Source organism: Nothobranchius furzeri, chromosome 18 (genome assembly GCF_043380555.1).
Source record: "Nothobranchius furzeri strain GRZ-AD chromosome 18, NfurGRZ-RIMD1, whole genome shotgun sequence".
Classification (NCBI taxonomy): Eukaryota; Metazoa; Chordata; class Actinopteri; order Cyprinodontiformes; family Nothobranchiidae; genus Nothobranchius; species Nothobranchius furzeri.
The window spans coordinates 22214568-22234989 of NC_091758.1; the positions used below are offsets into that span (position 1 = coordinate 22214568).

Sequence of the window (20422 nt, forward strand, 5' to 3'; positions counted from 1 at the left end):
ATCACAACATGCCCCATAGGAATTGTAAGTCGCTTTGGATAAAAGTGTCTGCCAAATAAATAAACATAAACATTGAGTCCAAAGTCAATGATGTGGAAGTCCAAGTCCTTAACTTTGAATTTTCAAGTCATAATCAAGTCATCTGTCCAACTACAATTTAATGACAATGATAATAAATAAATTCCAGAAATAAAGCTTCTTAAAGCTTTATTTATTTGCTCAAACCAGCAGAAAGTGCAACTGAAACTGATTATAAACAAAGTGCTGCTGCATTTAGCAGAACAAGATCACACCCAGAACCAAGAATGATTAATGATTTTTCTCCTTGTTGTACCACTTTTGTGCTAAAATATCAAATATGCTCAAGTCATCATCAAGTCAACAGATGCAAGTCGATTCAAGTCGCAAGTCATTGGCATTCAAGTCCGAGTCAAGTCGTAAGTCTTTATAGATTTTATCAAGTCAAGTCAGAAGTCATTAAAAATAATGATTCGAGTCTGACTCAAGTCCAAGTCATGTGACTCGAGTCCACACCTCTGTAAATTATACAAGGGGACAAATCTCAAAAGGCAAAAAAAAAAAGGAACGAACGTTTTTTAAGCAACTAGGTGACTGCAATACTTTATAAAATAATACGAAATATGTGTTTATATACATTTTAATGTAATACATTGTATTGTAAATACATATATAGCGTATGTATATACAGAATACATACTATTTGTGTCCATGAATCTGCTGTTTTAATATTTACATTGTAGTTATTACATGAATATGTGTTTTGGTATATAAACACTAATTTATCTGATAGTGTTATAAAAACATTTATTAAATAGGAACAGAGGATGAGTGTCCTCTCTCCAATGCGCGTCCCCGTCAGTGTTTTCTTTGCGGGGTCCCGAGTCCCTCCCTTCAGACTCGCCCACGGAGGCGCGGAACTGCTGCAGCGCGGTGTGTCCGCCAGGGGGCAGTTGTGTCCCGGTCTGAGGCTGCGCCGCTCCCGCTGCATCACAGAGAGGAAAATACCACCAGATGGCGGTTTAGGATTGCTGCTCTTATATGAAGGCGCGGTTCCGCTCGCACGGGCAATTTTCAATATAAATATACGAATTTTATTCACGCTAATAACGATTGTTTAAATCGGAAGGTGATAAACGATTCGGCGATGGTCGACAAAGGTGAGTGCGTTGTGTTTTTGTCGTGTTTTGTGCGGTGGGAACCTCGGAATAAAGATGGTGGACACAGACATGGAAGACTGGTAGGATGGGGGATGGGCGCTAGCGGCTAACGGAGGTGAATGTGCTTTCTCTCTTCCTCAGTTACATTATAGCCTAGCACAGCTATTAGCCTCCGAGCTAGCCACTATAACATCGTCAAGCCAACTTGCTAGAAAGGCAGGTGGCTGCTGCAACGCAGTTCCGTCCTGCCTCCAAATTTCAGTCGGCGCTGGAGTTTGTCTTGTCAACAAATAAAGAGCCATGCTGTGTGACGTGTTTTGTGCTCTTTGCAGGCAGGATTCAGAGCATCACCTTCTCGTTTGCATCGCGTTGTGTGAATGTACAGTATTCCCTTGCTGTGCTTTCTGTGCTCGGGCTTGTCATCTCAGCTCAAACGCTATTTGTCACATTGTTGTCGGCGCTGTCGTTGCCATACAACTGTTAGATTTGTTGTTTTCCCCCTCCGAGCGTAAAAAAACACCCGTTTCCAGTGATTACTTCTGTCTGTCAACATCTCAGCTTCTCGTCTTTAAGTTTTATTTGCATTGCATTTCATAATAATTCCAACTGTAAGAGAACGACCACATGCTTCATGTTTACATAAGCCAAAAACTGCAGGTTGGAGTCCTGTGTGTTTTCACAAGATTATTATGGCGCTTCTTTCCCCCTTCCCGCCCCCTTCCGTGCGGGAAACAGGCAGCCCTGAGCGGGGAAACATGAGTCACATTGGGAGGGGGGATGGGCTCCAGCAGTCAGCCCTAACGGGGCTCCAGCCTCCCCACTGACCTCTGTACAGATCACCCTGTGCGGCGTTGATAGTGTCTGCTGGCAGCAGCATGAATCTCAGCATTGTTGCATAACTGCATTGTTTACAGTCAGCCATGTGATTTCTCATGCAGGCAGTCCCGGATTACTGTTCGCCACCTGCACACCTCATAACCTTCCCTCCATAATCATTTTCACCACATTTTGTTTAGTTATCAGAGTTTAATTCTCCCCCACTTTAAAATCATATTTGATCACGTAGTGTTTTTACACGAATAAAGAGCATTTACAGAAGTGTAATGAAATATGTATCTTGACAGTATCTAAGCGTGAGTAATAAGTGGAGAAGAGGATATCATGGTGTTTTTACAGTTTTTTGTCACAATGCACCTAAGTTTTTTCCTTGTTTTAATTATATTTTTGTTTTGACTTTTCTTGCACATTCTCGGCACAGTGTAACCACATTTTTGAAACTGTTGCATAGCGCTCCCCACAACCAAACACTACTTGAAATGGCCTGCAATACAGATCATGTTAGTTTAACTAATGCATTAACAGGATTCTCTCCAAAAAACATAACACTACCTGAAATATGCATATTTATTTAGTAGCAGACACATAACGAATAAACAATTTAGTGTTATTCTTAGTAAAGTAATTAAGCAGTACTTTTTATAATGACGAGGCAGCAATAATTAATATACATAGGCAGACAGGTGCTAGTAATGCAAATATATTGTTTCACCCAGCAGTAACATTAATAAAGTGTAAAGACTGGAATGTGGGAGTTGATGCACCACCCCTACCTGGCTCTAGTATGTTTTCTTCCATTCAAACAGATAAGACTGAAATACACCTGGGATATTTGTTTACTCACATAGTTCTTGTTTTATTGCTACATGTTGGAACGGCCATCTTTTTAATGCTATTAGTTTTCATCTTTAAGCATATTTATAGTGTACTGGGGAGTAGGCAGGGGCTCTAGTGTGCAGCACCTGTAAATGGGTTTCAGTGATTTTGGGTCACTCCAGTGGTGGCATACTTGCTGTGTGGCCTGGGCTTAGGTCACAACTCTTCATTGAATATAATAACAATGTTTGTTTTAATATGATTGTTTTCTGTATGCATTTCAGAAATAGTTCAATTTATTAACTACCAGCTGTACGTTTTTCAGTCTGTTGAAAAATGTTTGAAGCTCTTTTCTGTTAGAGAAATCTCTCCTTCAACAGTGAGTGGCTGGCTGTAAATCATTGTTTTTGTTTCTGCTTTTCATTGAACCTGCAACGACCGGAACAGCCTACTTTACACGTGACGTCATAGTGAAAGTGCTCCTGGGTGCTAATGCTAGACATGTGGCTGTTTCAAAAAACAATGGCGTCACTTTGCCACAAGGCAGAGGTGGCTTCAGGGAACATTTAGTCCTTCTTGTCAACATGGGGCGGCAATATGGTGCGATTATGTGTTTTTCAAAATAGACAGTGCGATGGCAGTATAAAGTGGTGTGGAGACAGTCTCCACACCACTTTATACTGCCATCGGTGCCTTACAGTGTCATGGACATCCTTTAACTTAGGTTGTTTTTTGATGTTTGTAGGTTGTATTACGTTTTTTTGTGTTGTTGGGACAGAGGTCAACGACCTCGACGAGTTAGGAAAGTGAGAAAAATGATTTTATAGCTAACAAGCTGAAATGTTCCCTTAGGTGTAAAACATGAAAAAGGCGCCTGATTTATTAATTTTAATCAGCTATTAAAAATTATTTTGGCCAATATCGACCGACTGTTATATCAGCCGTCTGATGTATTCAATTTTTTCTGTATTGGTCTAAAAAAATTTTTTTATAAGCCGATCAATTTTTTTTATTTTGTTTTTTTTTAAATCCGAGGAGCTTTGTCAATTCTAACTGGAATGTGGGGGGGTCAAGCTTATTAACTCATTCACTGCCAGCGTTTTTCAGCATTTTCACAGTTTTTTTAAGAGTCACAGAACGTTGCACTCTATGATGATGTCAATGCCAAAACAACCAAAACAAAGAGGAGACTCACCTCTTACATCAGGAAGAATCCGCGCGTTTCGAGCGATATTCGTTCTTTTATAATCCGTTGTTGAATTGTGATCGGCAGACGCTTTTCTGGTTCGCGCCTCACTTTTTTACAGCAGCGGCCCAAAATGATCTAACACATGGATTTTCTGCTTCCTGATCACATGATGTGTGATGTACGCGGATGAAGATCAGCTATAGAGATGGGATGTTTGTTCTCATGGTGCGGGGGCTCGTTCTGATGCCCACACAGTAAAAAAATGCAAATGACGACTTTAGTCGTTAATGGCAGTGAACGGTTGGATTTAAAATGACGACCTATGTTATAAATGGCAGTTAATGTATTAACTGTCGCTGTTCTGTTAGTAATTATTAAAACAGTGCTGTTTGATAGTAACTAAACCTAAGACTCTGAAAGCACCACCTCAGTGTGCTTTTTGTTGAACATTATATAATGAGCTGACATTTGTCTGAGCTTATTAAACGCTGAACATGAAACAAGATGTTGGTTATATAAAGAGTAAAGTTTCCTGTTGGCTCAGTTATCTAGAATTCGGTGGAAAATGACAATCAAAATATCAAAAGAACAAAAAAAAAACATTGCCACAGTACACTAGTTTAAGCATTTAAGTCAGGGGTCGGCACCCCGCGGCTCTGGAGCCGCATGCGGCTCTTCCATCCATCTGACGTGGCTCTCTGTGCTTGTAAAATAATGACTGGATATTTAAATAAAATGCTTTATATTTTGCTGCATTAATTTTATATCTGAATGCCAATTCTAAATTTAAAGATTGTCTGCGTAAACCTGAACAGGTCCAACCCGGTCTTACTGTGAGACCGGGTTGACGGGCCACGCTTGTGCGTATATATAGGTGCTTTCTGAGCTGAAGACGATGTGAGATTCTGGGATTCTCCTCAGACGGCTCCTGGATGCGATGCCACATTGGAGACAGGAACAAGCACTATTCAGCCAAAGTTTCATAATCAGGGCACATTTTCTAAGTGACAATTCTCGCTTCAGTCGGAGGAATCTTCCCGCATGCGCGCTGGTTCTGCGACGGGCTCCAAGCCCCTCTCCACATCTTCAGCTCGCTGTGCACCGTACGTACGCGCTGACAGCAAGCTGCGCTGAGCAGTGTCCAGCTCAGTTGTTCAGATGGGAATCATTTCTTGAGTGATTTAGCTACATCTGTAATGTGCATAATGAATAAAATGTCAGTTCGTCTGCATGCATCGGGGTAATTATTTCTATTCTTTCTCCATCAAAATAAACGGTCAAATACGGGAACTGTCCGGTCAACACAAGCCCTGCTTTTAACTGTTTTGTTTTCTTGTGAAAATTGTTGCAAAGAGATATAATTTAACTTGATTAACACCAGAGCCAGGCGCCGTTATCTCCGTCACTGTAAATGAGGGAAAAACAAATTGATGGGATCCTTTTCTGACCTTCCCCACCTACAAAGTTTAATTACAACAATCAAATGTGACAGAGCCTGGATTTGTATTCTCAACAGTCTAAACATGTTTTAAAAAGAAACGTATGACAAAAGTGGCACCTGCTCAGTAAAACCACCAACAGGGTGAAAAATATCAAAATATTGTAGGCAGAGACGGGCTACAACTTCTGGATCCACTTTATATAAATCGTTTTATTGATTATCATCTTATGAAAGATAACTTTGACGTACACGAGCGACCGGTACTGGCTGCTGTCACTTGTTGTGATTGGTTAAGGCAGCTCTCTGCTGTCTGAGGGTAGGCCCCGCCCACAACGCCGCGGCTGCTGTGGCTCCCAGTGTTTTCTTTACTGTGGGAAACGGGTAATAATGGCTCTTTGATGGGAACAGGTTGCCGACCCCTGATTTAAGTGTAAACCAGAATAATCCTATTCAACATTATAATCTATAATAATTTGCTGATTACAATTGATTTAAAGTGATTTTACAGTGTTTGCTAGAATCACTTAAAGGTCTCAGTCACTGAGAAACTGTAATATTTCTTTTTGAAGTGCAGTTGGTCACCCTGACTTGTATATGAATACTGCATGTGAAATTGTTTCTTCATTCCTTATTGCCTGCAATAGCAGCCGAAAGAAAAGAGACGAGGAAACGGTCGGGTCACAAAAAGCCAGATTTTTTTTACATCACGGGAAAAATTAGCATTATTGGCCTGGCCCACTTTGACTTGAGAATGCAGACAGCTGTATTGGTTTTGCAGCCAGGAATAGAGTGCATCTCTGCTAGTAGAAGCTAACCATTAGTAATAAGCAAGTCCACCACATGGCAGGACACATTCTGGCTTGTGTTATTTGTGGAGATAACATATCACCATTGTGCTTTCTACCCAAGAAAGAAAAGCGAATAGAGGCAGCAGAAGAGTTATGTTGCTGTTAGCCAATCGGGGGCGAGAAGACGTTTTCCACTGACCCACTCCTCAAGCAAACTTCAACCCCCTGAAACTGGAGAGTAAGAGCTTTTATTTTCTTAGAAATCATCTCAAAATGAATTCCTTCATACTAAAGACCACAGCAAATTTATTGAAAAAAAACAAGTGCATGAGACCTTTAAGGTGGTTCAGTGCATGTCGCTGTACTGGTGTGATTATTTGACTTTTACTTTGAAGAGCCCCCTGCAGCTAGCTTGTGTCATTATGCAGGCAGACCTGTGGAACATCTAAAAAAAATTTTGTCATCTGGCTCATTTAACTCGTTCTTGGCTCTGCGATTTCCTGTGGAGCAATCAGCTGCTTTGTTTGAGTTGTAGCTGAGTTACAGCAGAACCACTTTAAAGCGTGCATTATGAACAAGGAAAGCTGCAAAGACAGTAAAGGAAGAACTATTCAAAGGAGGAATAAGATGCCTTTTTGAAAATGTCCACTTGGTTTGAAACATCAGCTGCTTATCCTGTGGTAGTTTATTTCAAAGGTCAAAGTGGCAGTGTGTCGTTTCCTGGCGATAGGGGGCAGTACATACATTTCGGGGTAGTTTTACACCATATCGCTGTGCAGTGTTTCCCCTAGGAATTTTTTCAGCGGGGGGGGGGGGGGGCTTGGGTAGAAATTATGACACGTCTCTAAATAAAGTAAAATTTTCCAGTGCAGATTGGAGACAACCCATAGAAGCACTGATTTGATCTCATTTCAGAGAAAAATAGAACAGGTCAGATGCACCTAATAAATAAAATTACTAACAAACTAGGGCTGCTCGATTGTGGCAAAAATAATAATCACGATTATGGTGACTGAAATTGAGATCACGATTATTTAGGACGATTTTTCAATTTATGTTGATTTTATTTGTTTTTATTCAGTCATAAAACTGCTCAGGGCACAATCAGGACAAAAAGAAATAAGAAACAAGATGATCACTAAAATAACTCCTGATTCCCAGTATAAAAAGACCAATATACTTACAGCTCATAGTTTATGACCCAAGGGCTATAGACCTTGGTTTAACTAATTTAAGTCTAACCAGTACAGACCCAAATACCAATATCTTGCAAATACTGACAGCAAGAATTATACAGTGGCATTTATAACAAATAAATGCAAATAAATTTATGTTCACAAAATGTTGCATAACATTTATTGAAGTCGTGTCAATGTGATGTAGGAGAGTGCACTAGCACCGTGTCCTCAGAGAGATTAGTTATTATTTATCAGCGTGAGGAACTTATTTCTACCTTATTTATAAACTATTTATATACAAGTCCATCAGTTAATGTAATAATTGTCCCAACCACAGCTGCACCCCCAACCCCCAACCCAGTCTCACAGCAATCGGGGCAAGCTGCACGTGTGTTTAGCGTGCCGCACGCACACATTTAGCTGTTTTTAGCTTTTCACGAGCCCGCAGGTACGGTGTGTGTCACTCACTCTGGTTACTCCAAGAGAAGGCCGGCTTTGTGAGCAGTTTCTTTAGCGACCAACACATCACTACACCATTCCCTTTCCTAATGTCCTGAAGAATGGTCCGGAGCGCAGGCGGAGTGTTTAGCTAACCTGCAGGAAATGTCGACGACAGTTATCCAGAAAGTAGCTGAGGGTTACCAGAGATGTTTCTAAGGTGTTCGCTAGGTACTTTTAAGATTTAAAAAGTCAAGAAGGGGGTCTGAAAAGCTGCTAGAAATAGCGTCAAAGTCACTAAGTTGGCAACACTGTGGGAGGAGCGCTTCATTTGCAACTCAGGGCAGCGCAAGCGGGAGGAGCAAATAATCGGCTTGTTTTGTTTTTTATAATCGTTCAAAACTCGGATCGTAATCGTGATTAAAATTCGATTAATTGAGCAGCCCTATAACAAACTCAGGAATCTTTTTTTTGCTTCACTGTTCTGGTGCTGAGAATATCACTAATGCGCATGATAGGAGATACACAGATTAATGCACCTCTTATTTATTATTTGGAAACTACATTTACTGCAGCTGGCAGAGGCAGAGATTGTTTCTATTGATACACGGAATTTACAGAATCATTTTAAATTGTAATAGGGGAAGACTGCAGGAGGGAGCGGTAAAATACAGGGGGTCCCCAGCAAAAACAAGAAACTTTACGAGTCTGATGAAACCCGCTGGTTTTCCATCAGGCAGTCACGGGGCAGCTCCAACGACCCAGTGGCTGTGCTGGGTCAGATATCCAATGACATTATCATACTACGGCAATACCACTCGACCAAAATATATTGCATCTCTTTTTCAAATCTGTTCTTTCACATTGGTTTTTGAAAGATTTTAGCAGTTTCTTATTAACGCATTCACTGTCGTCATCATTTTAAATCCAACCGTTCATTATTTGCATTTTTTTTACTGTGTGGGCGTTGGAACGAGGCCCCGCAAGGTGAGAACAAACACCCCAGATCGAAAGCCGATCTTCATCCCACATCACGTGACCAGGAATCAGAAAATCCATGTTAGGAGATCGTTTTGGGCCGCTGCTGTAAAAAAACGTGAGGCGCGAACCAGAAAACACAACAAAACTAGAGCCCTCCATCAGCTTATAAGCACAGAGAGCTGCATCAGATGGATGGAAGAGCCGCATGCGGCTCCAGAGCCACGGGTTGCCGATCCCTGATCTAGTGTGACGTCATTGAAAGAAACATGGCATCCCCCAAAGACTTGAGACTCGGACCCTATGTACTTTAGACCAGATTTTTATAGGTTACAAAGCTGACAATATTTTTCATCAACTGGTAATCATTTTATTCATTTTCAACAACATTTTATATCTCCAGAGATGTAAGGTAAAAAACAAACAACACATTATTACTGGTTTTGGTTTGACCAATGCAAAGTTTCATCAGAACAAAGAGGAAAAGAGATGGGTGTATCCCTAATAATTTTTTTATTTATCCATCATGGTAAAACAAAGAGGTGGGGAAATGTGGTTAAATCGCAAAACACGAAATTCTGAAGAATAAAAAACATCAGTGAAATGAATTTCATAGAGCTGTAATGGCACAGTTTGTTCTTTTTGTAGGATATGTTGTCAGGCATTTGGAAGTCCATTGAGTAATTAGCCGGGCAGGATTACATCAACCTAAGTTGTGCCTTTGGGAATCTGTATTCCGGGCCAACCTATGGAACTAGATGTCATTCATAGATCAGGATAAAGTGTCGGGTGATTGCTCGTAAGAAAAACCACCGGCAGTGTAAAAATAAAGTCGACTACAACGCTTTGCTGTGTTAGAAATTGGCAGGCAGCGTGGAAAAGAAAATTACCTGTTGTTAAATAGTTGCTGTTGACATAACTATGAGTCAGATTGGGTGATTGCGCTAGTTAACATCTGTTCTTAGAAGGTATCAAAGAATTTCTATCCAGCTGTCAAGTAGAGCACTAGTGATTTCAGGTGTGTAGTTCCTCTGTGTGCTTGGAGGATTGTGATCTCTGTGTGGCTCAGTGGTTACTAGGCTAAGCTGGGTGCTTTTACCTGCTGCTGGTGGAAGATGTATTTTATAGATGCACTCAAGCTGTCATTGACTGTCACTTTTTTTTAACTGGTCATGAATGGGAAAACGGTACCACATATTTATTCTCTGAAGGCAAGGCAGAGAGCCTTCTTTGAGAATTTCAGACGTTTTTGAGCAGGAGCTGACATGTCTTGACCCAGGTGTTAGTGCTTAGTGATTATTTAAATAATGGCTGTTGTAGACAGCTGTGACACATTTTCAAACTCTTCATTACATCCTGTTCTGTGCAGTGTTTTTATGAAGAACGACTACAGATACTGAAACATGATATGAGGGGATAAAATTGTGAAATTTTGACTTTAGAGGAGGGCTGGGCAATAAATCAAAAATTTATCGTTATGAAAAATTCTTATAGTTTTATCGAGATAATTTGTCCCATGTCAGTAAATTTGATAATAAAAAAATGAAAAGATGTGTGTTGGTTGGTAACGTTCATGTCCCTTTAAGAAGCTGTACCACCTTGAGTCATGTAAAAATGTGACTCAACGTAATACATGTGACAGTCCCATCTAGTGGACAATTTTTGTTTCTGCGCATACCTGTAGTTATCGTCCATTTATTGTCATTAAAGTGAAATGCTCAACAGGGTTTCCCCCAAAAAACTGAGTTAAGCCTGGCGAATTCGGCAGTCGGGGGGGGGCGCAGCGCTCCTTTGTGAGAGCATGGCTGGGGATGGGGGGGTTGCACATGTTCTGCCGCTGTTTCTCACCAGTATCAGCTGATGGAGGGCTCTAGTTTCGTTGCGCCGTTCGTGTCAGTGGACACGGTAGGGTCGGGGAGGGGGGGCGGGGCATGACGCAAAGCCTGGTGGACCACCAGGCTTATAAAGCGCTGGGGAAACCTTGCTCAATATATCGTGATATTGATTTTAGGCCATATCGCCCAGCCCTACCTTAAAGTGTTGAACTGCCTCTTGGGCTTTATTGAAACCTTGCTTTTATGTTATTATTTGAATTATGTCCAAAAAAAAGCTAGCTTTTGGGATTCTTGTCTTGCTTTTATAGCATTTTCCAATCTTTAGTTGGTCTTACTGGTTAACCAGCTCTCAACCACTAATGTGATTAATAAAATATTTCTCAGAGGTTGATACTATGGGCAAAGGTAGTTGTTCTGGGAAATCAATCCACCGTGAATTTAATTTTCAGTCTTTTATGAAGATAAACAGCCATCTTGCTAAAAAAAAACAGCTGGTTTAATGGATACTTGCACTAGTAGATGTACAGGAGAAAGATTAATGATGGATGCCAAGTGAAGAAATTGATGCAATCAGATATTTTACAACCCTATTGAATTGCCATAACAATAAAATAAGCCTCGTAACACTGACCAGGTTTAGCATTATACCCACAGAGAGTTAAAGTGGAAAACATTGATTGTTTTCTTATAAAAGCACCTGGCAGGTGGGATATAGTGGGATGCAAAGAACACAAAATAAGCACTAAGCATATTGGTTCCATATCTGGAAGATAAAATCTCCACAACCTCTCAAGTTTATTTGTCAGCACCAACCATAAATGGACCAAAACGGGAAACATTTTAAGGTGCCGTTTTTAGGTTTATAGCATGTGCATCAAAACTGAGAAAGAGCAAAGCAAAAAAAAGTGACGAACTTTGCATCTTCCTGTGTCAGTTACTTGGGTAAATCATGGCACCATTATGGGAAAACCAAAGGTGATGCTTTACGTTCAGTTCTGTCAGGGAATGTTACCTTGACAAACACCCCTAATGTGGTTGCCAAATGTTGAAAGTTTCAGCCTTTGACCTTGACTTTGCATATAAAGCAGAATTGAATCAGTTGGGTTACAGATGGTGGCTGATCAGTGATAATAAAGTAGACAAAACTAGTAAAGGGCAGAGAGGACTGTATAGATGCACTAAATGTTTTCAGTGAGTGCAAAAATGCAAGCCCAGAGATAATAACAGGTATAGTTAAAAACACAGCTATGCTACATCATAATCAGAATTGATGCTGTCACGTGAACACGTTCAGCTGCTTTTATAACCTCCGGCAGACTTTTCCAGCAGTTTAGCTCAAAGAAGCAAGAAGTTATCTCACCAAATTCTTAGTTTTCCTAAATCTTGGACTGAAATAAATCTTTTAGAGCATTGTTAAACAGCATAGTGGTCCCGGGAAAGAGATTTGCATGAACATTGTTAAGGAGGTGTGAGTGGATCCAGTTTCTCCGGTAGGGAAGACAGTTTTCAAATCAATGAAACAGAAGCTGTGCAGCTTTATTAATGCATTTTTGAGGTGGTATTGTTTGACTCTGGTTTCAGAGGGTGAGGTAGATGTTCTGGTTTTAGAGAATCCAGGAGTTGATATCCTGCAGATATATCTTCGCCTAAGGTTGAGAGGGATTTTATTTATTTATGTTTCAAACAGGCAGATCTAAATTTGGCTCCAGACCAGACTTTTAAACCCTTATGGTGTCATTTACGCAGTGGAGGTTAACATTCAAGCAACAGCGAATGCCATCTCCTTAGCTTCAACTGTGGCTGTATTTGTCTCACCAGTCAGCGCTGTTTGTCCACAGTCCTACTAAGTATTGATTCTCGCTTTTGTGCCAAATTCATTCTCTGTCTATTGGAGGTGAAATAAGTGATGTGGGAGGAAGGTGGGTAGTATCTGTAGATGGGACTTTCTCTCGAGTCTGGACAAAAATATGTTTTAGTGAAATTGCAATTTGAACCTAAGGATCATTAAAGAGGTTTTAATAAGTACAGAAGTTTGACATTTGAAGATGTGCTCTTGATTCAACCAGCCATGCTACTGAGGTGTTAAAGTGAGGTACTGGTGAGATATTTATGTTGATTTTGTTTCCTGCACTGCACTGAGACTGTTTATTCACTCATCTGCTCTTTCAGTGTGTGTGCATTGGATTAAGCAGCTTTCCTTCCTGGCTGATTCCATCAGATTATTTACTATAAACCTCTTTATGGTTGGGCTCACACTTGAGCACACAGGACACACTCGGAGGCATGCTCAGTCACCAGCATTCAAAATCCAACTAACTTATATTCAGAGGTGCCCTGGTTCACATTGAGGGTTCAAAAACACTTTGATGTCCTGCCATGTGGACAGAAGAAATTCAGAATTTAGTTTGAAGAGGTCCTTCTCTAAAAAATCATTTTTTACTAATTTATGAAACATGATTTGTCAGTCTGAGTTTAATATGCAGGCTGAATGGAAAAATAGTCTCCTACACCTATCTCCTGCATTGCTTCTGGTAGAAAATAAACTGTAAAACTCTAGAATTTGAAATATCTGACAGATCTACGTCACACTGTCACTTAACATTCATTGACTCACCCATGTTGACTCATGACGGGGGGAAGTCTGTTGTTGGTTTAGCATCCAGGAAATGGCAGAGAACGTCTCTGCTGGTAGAGGCTAACTGTTAGCATTAGTGACTCCACCACATGACACAACTCCGTCAGGCTTGAGCTGTATGAGGAGATAAAAATGTCAATGTTGCAAAGTATTGCATTGAGTCAGACGTGGAGTCGCTTTGCTGTCAGCCGATCAGAGGCGAGATGTCCAAATATCAGGAAATATGAGTCCAAATCCTGTCGTCTGAAGCCACCTTCTCTGGCTGAATTCCGTGTGCCGAAACAGGTGCACCGGAGATGCTCTTCTCCAGAGAATGACTTGCATTCATTCGTACTAGAGACTGCTGCAGATGTATCAAAAATATGAGTGAAGGGCCTCTTCAAAAATGTTAAATCTGAAATTAATGATAATAATTAAGATGCATTGTTGAGGAACATAAAAGGTGAAACTCTAAAACAAGCAAGTTTATGGGGAGCACATAGTGACACCGCATGGAAATATGACTCACGACAGAAGAATTAGTGCACCACATAGTGAACCAGAGAACATTGTAAACACAAAAGATGGCTGAGTGAGAGCAATGTTGTGCCAAAAATAGGATTGTGTATTGGCAAGAATCTGGCGATACAATATTTATCACAATACAGGGGAGAACATGTGATTTATGCAACTTTAACAATGAATTTCATAGGAAAGAGGTCAGGTCAGACCAAGACAAATCCAGTGTTATCGCAAGATCGCGTTCCGTCGAAATAAAGATGGTAAAAAACTGCTGCCATCCAGTTGTCGGAGTTTGAATTGCACCACACTAAAGAAAAATAGTAAATATTTGAATGTAGATTCTCAATGAAAAATTTACACACTGTCTTTAATTATCGCAATATTTTGGGAGGACAAACATTTCTGTGTAAAATGTTTAGAGACCAAATTGTGTATGACATGTGGAAGACTGAAATTTAACAAATTTCACCTGAATCAAAACCTTTTGTGAATAATTTGCAAAACATAAAAAAATAAATTATGGATGCTTGGTATATCAGCTAGGGCTGGACAATATAAAAAATGCATTAAAAATTCTATTCATCAATATAGAATTTTTTTCAATAATAGTTTAACTGTAGAAAAAATATTTCAAGTGCTTCCCTGGCTATTTTATGCTATTTCCTAATTAACTACTTTCAGTAAGAAACGGACAAAACTGGACTTAAATTCAGTATTTTATTTAAACATCTTTATTTTACTATGGCTGAATGATTTCAGGAAAGATAGAATTGCGTTCGTTTTTCTTTGCAGAAATTCGGGATTTCATTTCAAATCAAGGTTCAACTGCCACAGGTTATTGACAGCATACAGTGATATTTAAAACATGACAGGAAATAACTTCATACTATCCTGTTTGCACTGACTGCACCACGTTCTTTAGTGCTGTTTATTTTTTCCTCCTATATTACAGATTTTCCACCACCAATATTTACAGGTGCCTTCACGTTAATGTAGTAATTGCCCCTGGCATTTCGCTCACGCGTGGCCTTTACCCCATCACACAGCAATCAGATGCTCACTCTGTGTGTCAGTGTCACTTCGGCTACTGCTTGGGAACGCGGAGGTCTCCAAGCACGTGGGCGGGGCACAAGACGCGCAGAGAAGTCCGAGCTTTCCTCCTTTAATTGATAAACAAAAGCGGGCATGAGCAGTGTTACTGTAGGAGACTTCAGATATGAAGGAAGCTACTTCCTACCAGTGACACTCAAGAGTCTGCTCCATTTAGAGCTGTTTGATTTGTGACTGATAAATCAGTAATGCTCAGCGTTAGCGGCAGAGACTGGCGGCCAGTCGGCCACAGCCATGTTACAGTGCAATGGAAGGGGGACTGGCCTCAGCTCCCATAACAAATTTAGGAAAGGACTTGTAAAAACTAAAATATTGTTTTGGGACAATTTCCTCTGCCTCTTCTTGCTTAGGTTTGAGAGGGGAGGTCTTGGTGACGGAGCGTGTCTGTGTTGTTGATTGGTTGGGAGTAAGTAATGAGTCTAGTATAAAGCTACCTGATAGACTATAAGGAAAAATCAGGAACCCTTTTTTTTTCGAAGTTTTTATCTACCCTTTTTTTCCTATCGCACCACACATCTATCGATAGATATTAGGGGTGTAACGTTCACGGGGGAGTGTTGAACCATTTCGGTTTGGCCTGTTCTGTTTCTTTTTTCCGTTAAATAATGAATTTTTATTTGCGTGATTTATGTGCAGCAGATAAAAGTATCCTAGGCGAGTTTTCGCAGGGACGCTGTATTGAGTGATGCTCAATGGCTGCATGCGCCCTTTAGAAATGCGATCTGCAAATTCTGATCAACGCCTTTCAGAACGGATCAAACCAGCTGGCTGTCGCTGCTACCGTGGAGCCTGTAGAGACCCCAAACGGAGCGTTGCTTCACCCCTCCCTCCCTTCTCTCACACTGCGCAGGCACACAGCGGCAAAATGTTAACAAACACGTCTGCTGAACTTTTCCCCTGGGACAATTGAAATGTATGTGTGTGTGTGTGTGTGTGTGTGTGTGTGTGTGTGTGTGTGTGTGTGTGTGCGCGTGCAAATATCGGTTATTGGTCATAATTGGTTTAACTCAATTAAGTCTAACCAGTACAGACCCAAATACCAATATCTTGCAAATACTGACAGCAAGAATTATACAGTGGCATTTATAACAAATAAATGTAAATAAATTGACGTTCACAAAATGTTGCATAAGATGTATTTAGTCATGTCAAGGTGCTGTATGTGTCCTCAGAGAGACTTATTTCTATTTCAACCTTATTTATAAACTATTTATTTACAGATCCATCAGTTAATGTAATAATTGTCCCAACCACAGCTGCACCCCCACCCCCCAACCCGGTCTCACAGCAATCGGGGGCAAGCTGCATGTGTGTTTAGCACGCCGCACACGCACATTTAGTCGTTTTAGCGGCTCAGGAGCCCGCAGGTACGGTGTGTGTCACTCACTCTGGTTACTTACTCCAACAGGGAGCCGGCTCTGAGAGCCGTTTCTTTAGCGACCAACACATCACTACATCATTCCCTTTCCTAATGTCCTGAAGAACGGTCCGGAGCGCAGGCGGAATGTTTAGCTAACCTGCAGGAAATGTCAACGACAGTTATCCAGTAAGTAGCTAAGGGTTACCAGAGATGTTTCTCAGGTGTTCGCTAGGTACTTTTGAGATTTAAAAAGTCAAGAAGGGGGTCTGAAAAGCTCTTAGACATAGCGTCATAGTCGCTAAGTTGGCAACACTGTGGGAGGAGCGCTTCATTTGTAACTCAGGGCAGCACAAGTGGGAGGAGCAAATAATCGGCTTGCTTTGTTTTTATAATCGTTCAAAACTCAGATCGTAATTGGGATTAAAATTCGATTAATTTAGCAGCCCTATATCATTGAATCCATAAAAAGAGAATTCCACGACAGTATATGTTCCACGTGATCAGTTCATACATTATACTTACTTTCAGAAGGGTTTCACATACCAGTTAAACATGTTTCTAACATGTAACACAATATTCATGTTGAAATAACAAATCTTCTAACTCCAACCATTAATTTACTTCTAAAATTCTCTCCTAACCCAGACTGTATTCTCTTCTTCTCAAAGTTGTTTTAAATCAGCTTTCAGTTTCAGTCTTGGGGCTCTTATTTTAGTTCACTTAGCTGCAGTCTAAAGCAGAGCTGCTGTTTCCCCCTTTAGCTGCCTGTGCATCAGTACAAGATGCTTTCTCCCCTTTTTGCTTTGACATCTGCCTGCACACATTAGCAGGCTTCTCCTGCTCCACTTGGATATTCAACATTTCATCGGATGATTAGAAAGTAATAATGGGTGTGAGGACTAATGGCTTCACAAGGAGTGTGTGCTGTTCTGTCTAGGGTGCGTGTGCGTGCGTGTGTGTGTGTGCGTGCGTGCGTGTGTGTGTGTGTGTGTGTGTGTGTGTGTGTGTGTGTGTTTATGCTGCTACATTCTTGCTTCTTCACCTATTAGCAGTGAATGTGAAAAGACTGAAAATCTGGGACAGTGATGGAGAGACAACCCAAATCTATTAGAAAATGTGTTTCCCTGTTCTCTGTTTCTCACTGACTACTTTCCTCTCCTTACCATTGCTGTTATAGGTCTGCAGTCCTTTTTCTGAGTTACCCCTCCACCCATTTGCCCCCTTCCCTTCTTCTACCCCCCCATTATTTTCCTTTTTTCCCTCACGTCTCAATTTTGCATCTGCTGCAGCCAGACAGACAGCCATTGCAAACTGAGAGAGAAACATTAGTTTCTGCTAGCTTATCTCTCATTTCAAACCCTTAGTTTATAACCTTGCCCTTTTTTTGTTGAGCCTTTTTCCTCTCCAGGGTACTTCTCAAGAGATAATTTGTGGTGGGGGGAGTTTTTTGGTACCAAGATCCCATCACTTCATGCAGTTCACATCACATCCTTCCGCTCCCTTCTGTTTGCCAAGATTGTTTTTCGTGTGCTGAAGAATTTGACCACATAGTAGTTTGTGGCCATGGCAGATGGATGTAAATCCACAGGAACGTGACTGTGTCTCACAGCCTTTCTGTGTCAGACGGTTAATCTCCCGTGTGACATAATCATAATCTGGTTAAATCAGACAGCTACAGTTGGCCTCAAGGCTTTTTGGTGTCAGTGCGTTTGGAAGCTGGCTGCTCAATCAACTAGTTATTTGTCTTGGTGGTTCGGTTCAGATTTGTGGCCCAGTGGGATCAATCAGTGCGCTTACATGCAGCCAGTAACCCTTTTAAAACCCGAATATTCACAGTAACCCAGTTCCGCAGGTCCATGTAAACACCGCCAAAAACCCGGATATGCTCATAACCGGGTTTTAAAAAACCCGGTTACTACACCTGGGGTAACCCTTTTCTAACCCGAATGTTTGGTCGTGTAAACGCATATCGGGATATCCCCATCAAAGCGTGTGCTCTGCGCATGCTCTGTTCGCAAGGAATCTTGGTCTTTTGAGTAGCGAGACGTCTTGTATGCACCAGAACACTGGAAGTAAACAACAAGTTGGGAGCAACATGGCGAGTCGCGGCACAGCACCACACTTTTGGAGTGACGAGGAAACTAAAGCACAAACAAACGCGGTCGCTATCTCTTCCGAACTGGGAAACATGTTGTTAGTTTTCACAGATACCGGAACAAGAAGAAGCGGAAATGACGCATATTGCGTCTGGACGTAGTCCGTACGTCCTGACGCTACCCCAACTGCATTTAAATCGGGTTATGCAAGTTAGGGGTAACTCTTTCTATTTGTGCTTGTAAACGGGTTATTCTGATCAACTCAGAAACCCGAATACCGACCTTAACCCGATCATAACCCGGATATTGGCTGCATGTAAACGTAGTCAATTGTGGTTCAAGCTCCCAGCTAAGACTCTGGTTGAACCTAATGCTTTTAAAGGCTTGCAGATTGTATAAATATGTATGTGTATATTAGGGATGTAAGAAAATATCGATATGGCAGTATATCATGATATTTTTTCCAGCGATATTATATCGATATTCAAAAGCTGTGAATCTAATCATTGGAAGAATTTGCATGCAAACATTTGTGTATTTTCTTTTCTTTTAGTGCAATTCAAACACTGACTGCTAGTTGGCAGCAGTGTGCAATGAGTGTAAATCCCTCTGTTATGGTTCAGATATCTCATGTTAAACATGTTAAGTAAAACATGTTAAATATCAGTTTGGACAGTTTATTGAGTTCTCCTATAATAAATTTAGTCTAAAAAAATCGCTAATGTCATCTGCCTGAATGTACCGCAATATATCGTGATATATTGTATCGTCTCCCCTGTATCGTGATATGTATCGTATCGCCATAATTTCACCAGTACACATCCCTAGTGTGTATGTGTGTGTGTGCATACATACATACATACATACATATATATATATATATATATATATATATATATATATATATATATATATATATATATATATATATATATGCCGGCCGATACTATCGGCCAATATTGGGGTCATTAACAGTATCGGCCATATCGGCCGATACAAGACGGCCGATATGGCCGATATTGCGCTACCTATCCAACAGATGGCGCCAGCTTTTTGAACTCATGTTTTGTGGCTCCACTCCTTTGAACTTTGAACACAAATTATTGTTTTGGAACTTTTTTATTTATACTTATTTATGTTTCTTATGTACAATTATTTCCTGTCCAGGGTGAATAAGTTCACCAAGTTAACTTCCACAGAGTGTTACTTTGTTTCAAAGCAACATACAAGTATTACGTTTTATTTATTGCTGCATTTTTATTATTTTAATATTCTTACAGGGATCTTCTGTCCTTAAACTTGTGTGTGTTGTTAGATTCGCCAGAGTTAGCTAAGTCAGAAAAAACATTTTGTAACCAGTTGTTTCAGCATAAAGCAATGGAAGGGAAGGCTTGCATTCACCTGCATAAAAAAACACTAAATGTATGTGAATTCACGTACGTTGTTTTATGCTAAACTAAGAAAACCAACTGCTGCCAGATCATATTGGGCTGGTTATAAAATGCTTTTTCTGACTTGTCTAACTCCGGGGAATCTTAACGAGACACAATTTTACTGAGCAGTGGAATATGCCTTTAAGTTTAAATGTATTTGTGGAAACCACAGTTTGCAAGAAAAATCTTGAATGTTAGATTTATGCTGTAACTGTGTTTGTGTGTTCTGCTGTTTTTGAGATCTGCTAAATAAATCATATTTGCATTACTTGGAAACCCTAGTGAGTTATTGAGACAGTTCTTTGCATCAAAAAGGCAGAGAATGAAGGGTTTAAGCTTGAAAAAAAAATGTATTTCTTTTTTTGGGAGGGAAATTTATCGGCCATTATATCGGCTATCGGCCTTTGTTAAAAGTTTTATATCGGTATCGGTCCCAAAAAAAGCATATCGGTCTGGCCCTATATACACACATAGATGATAAAGTTCATAGATTACTTTACATAAAGACAATAGACATTCACCTTGTGATGCACAAAAAAGGGCATTGGAGCAAACTTGTTGGACCTTAAATTTGGCAGTGAATTTAATGACGGATCCGAACTATCTTTT

At 40.5% G+C, this 20422-nt stretch overlaps 1 protein-coding gene across 1 annotated transcript in view; it reads left to right on the top strand.

Annotated features, from left to right (window-relative positions):
• The first annotated feature begins 1018 nt into the window (after positions 1–1018).
• Positions 1019–20422, top strand: part of stag1a (STAG1 cohesin complex component a) — a 53621-nt gene continuing 34217 nt past the window's right edge. The window contains exon 1 of the mRNA XM_015969625.3: positions 1019–1178. The gene's annotated coding sequence lies outside the window, so the exon portion shown is untranslated. The remainder of the gene's footprint in view (positions 1179–20422) is intronic.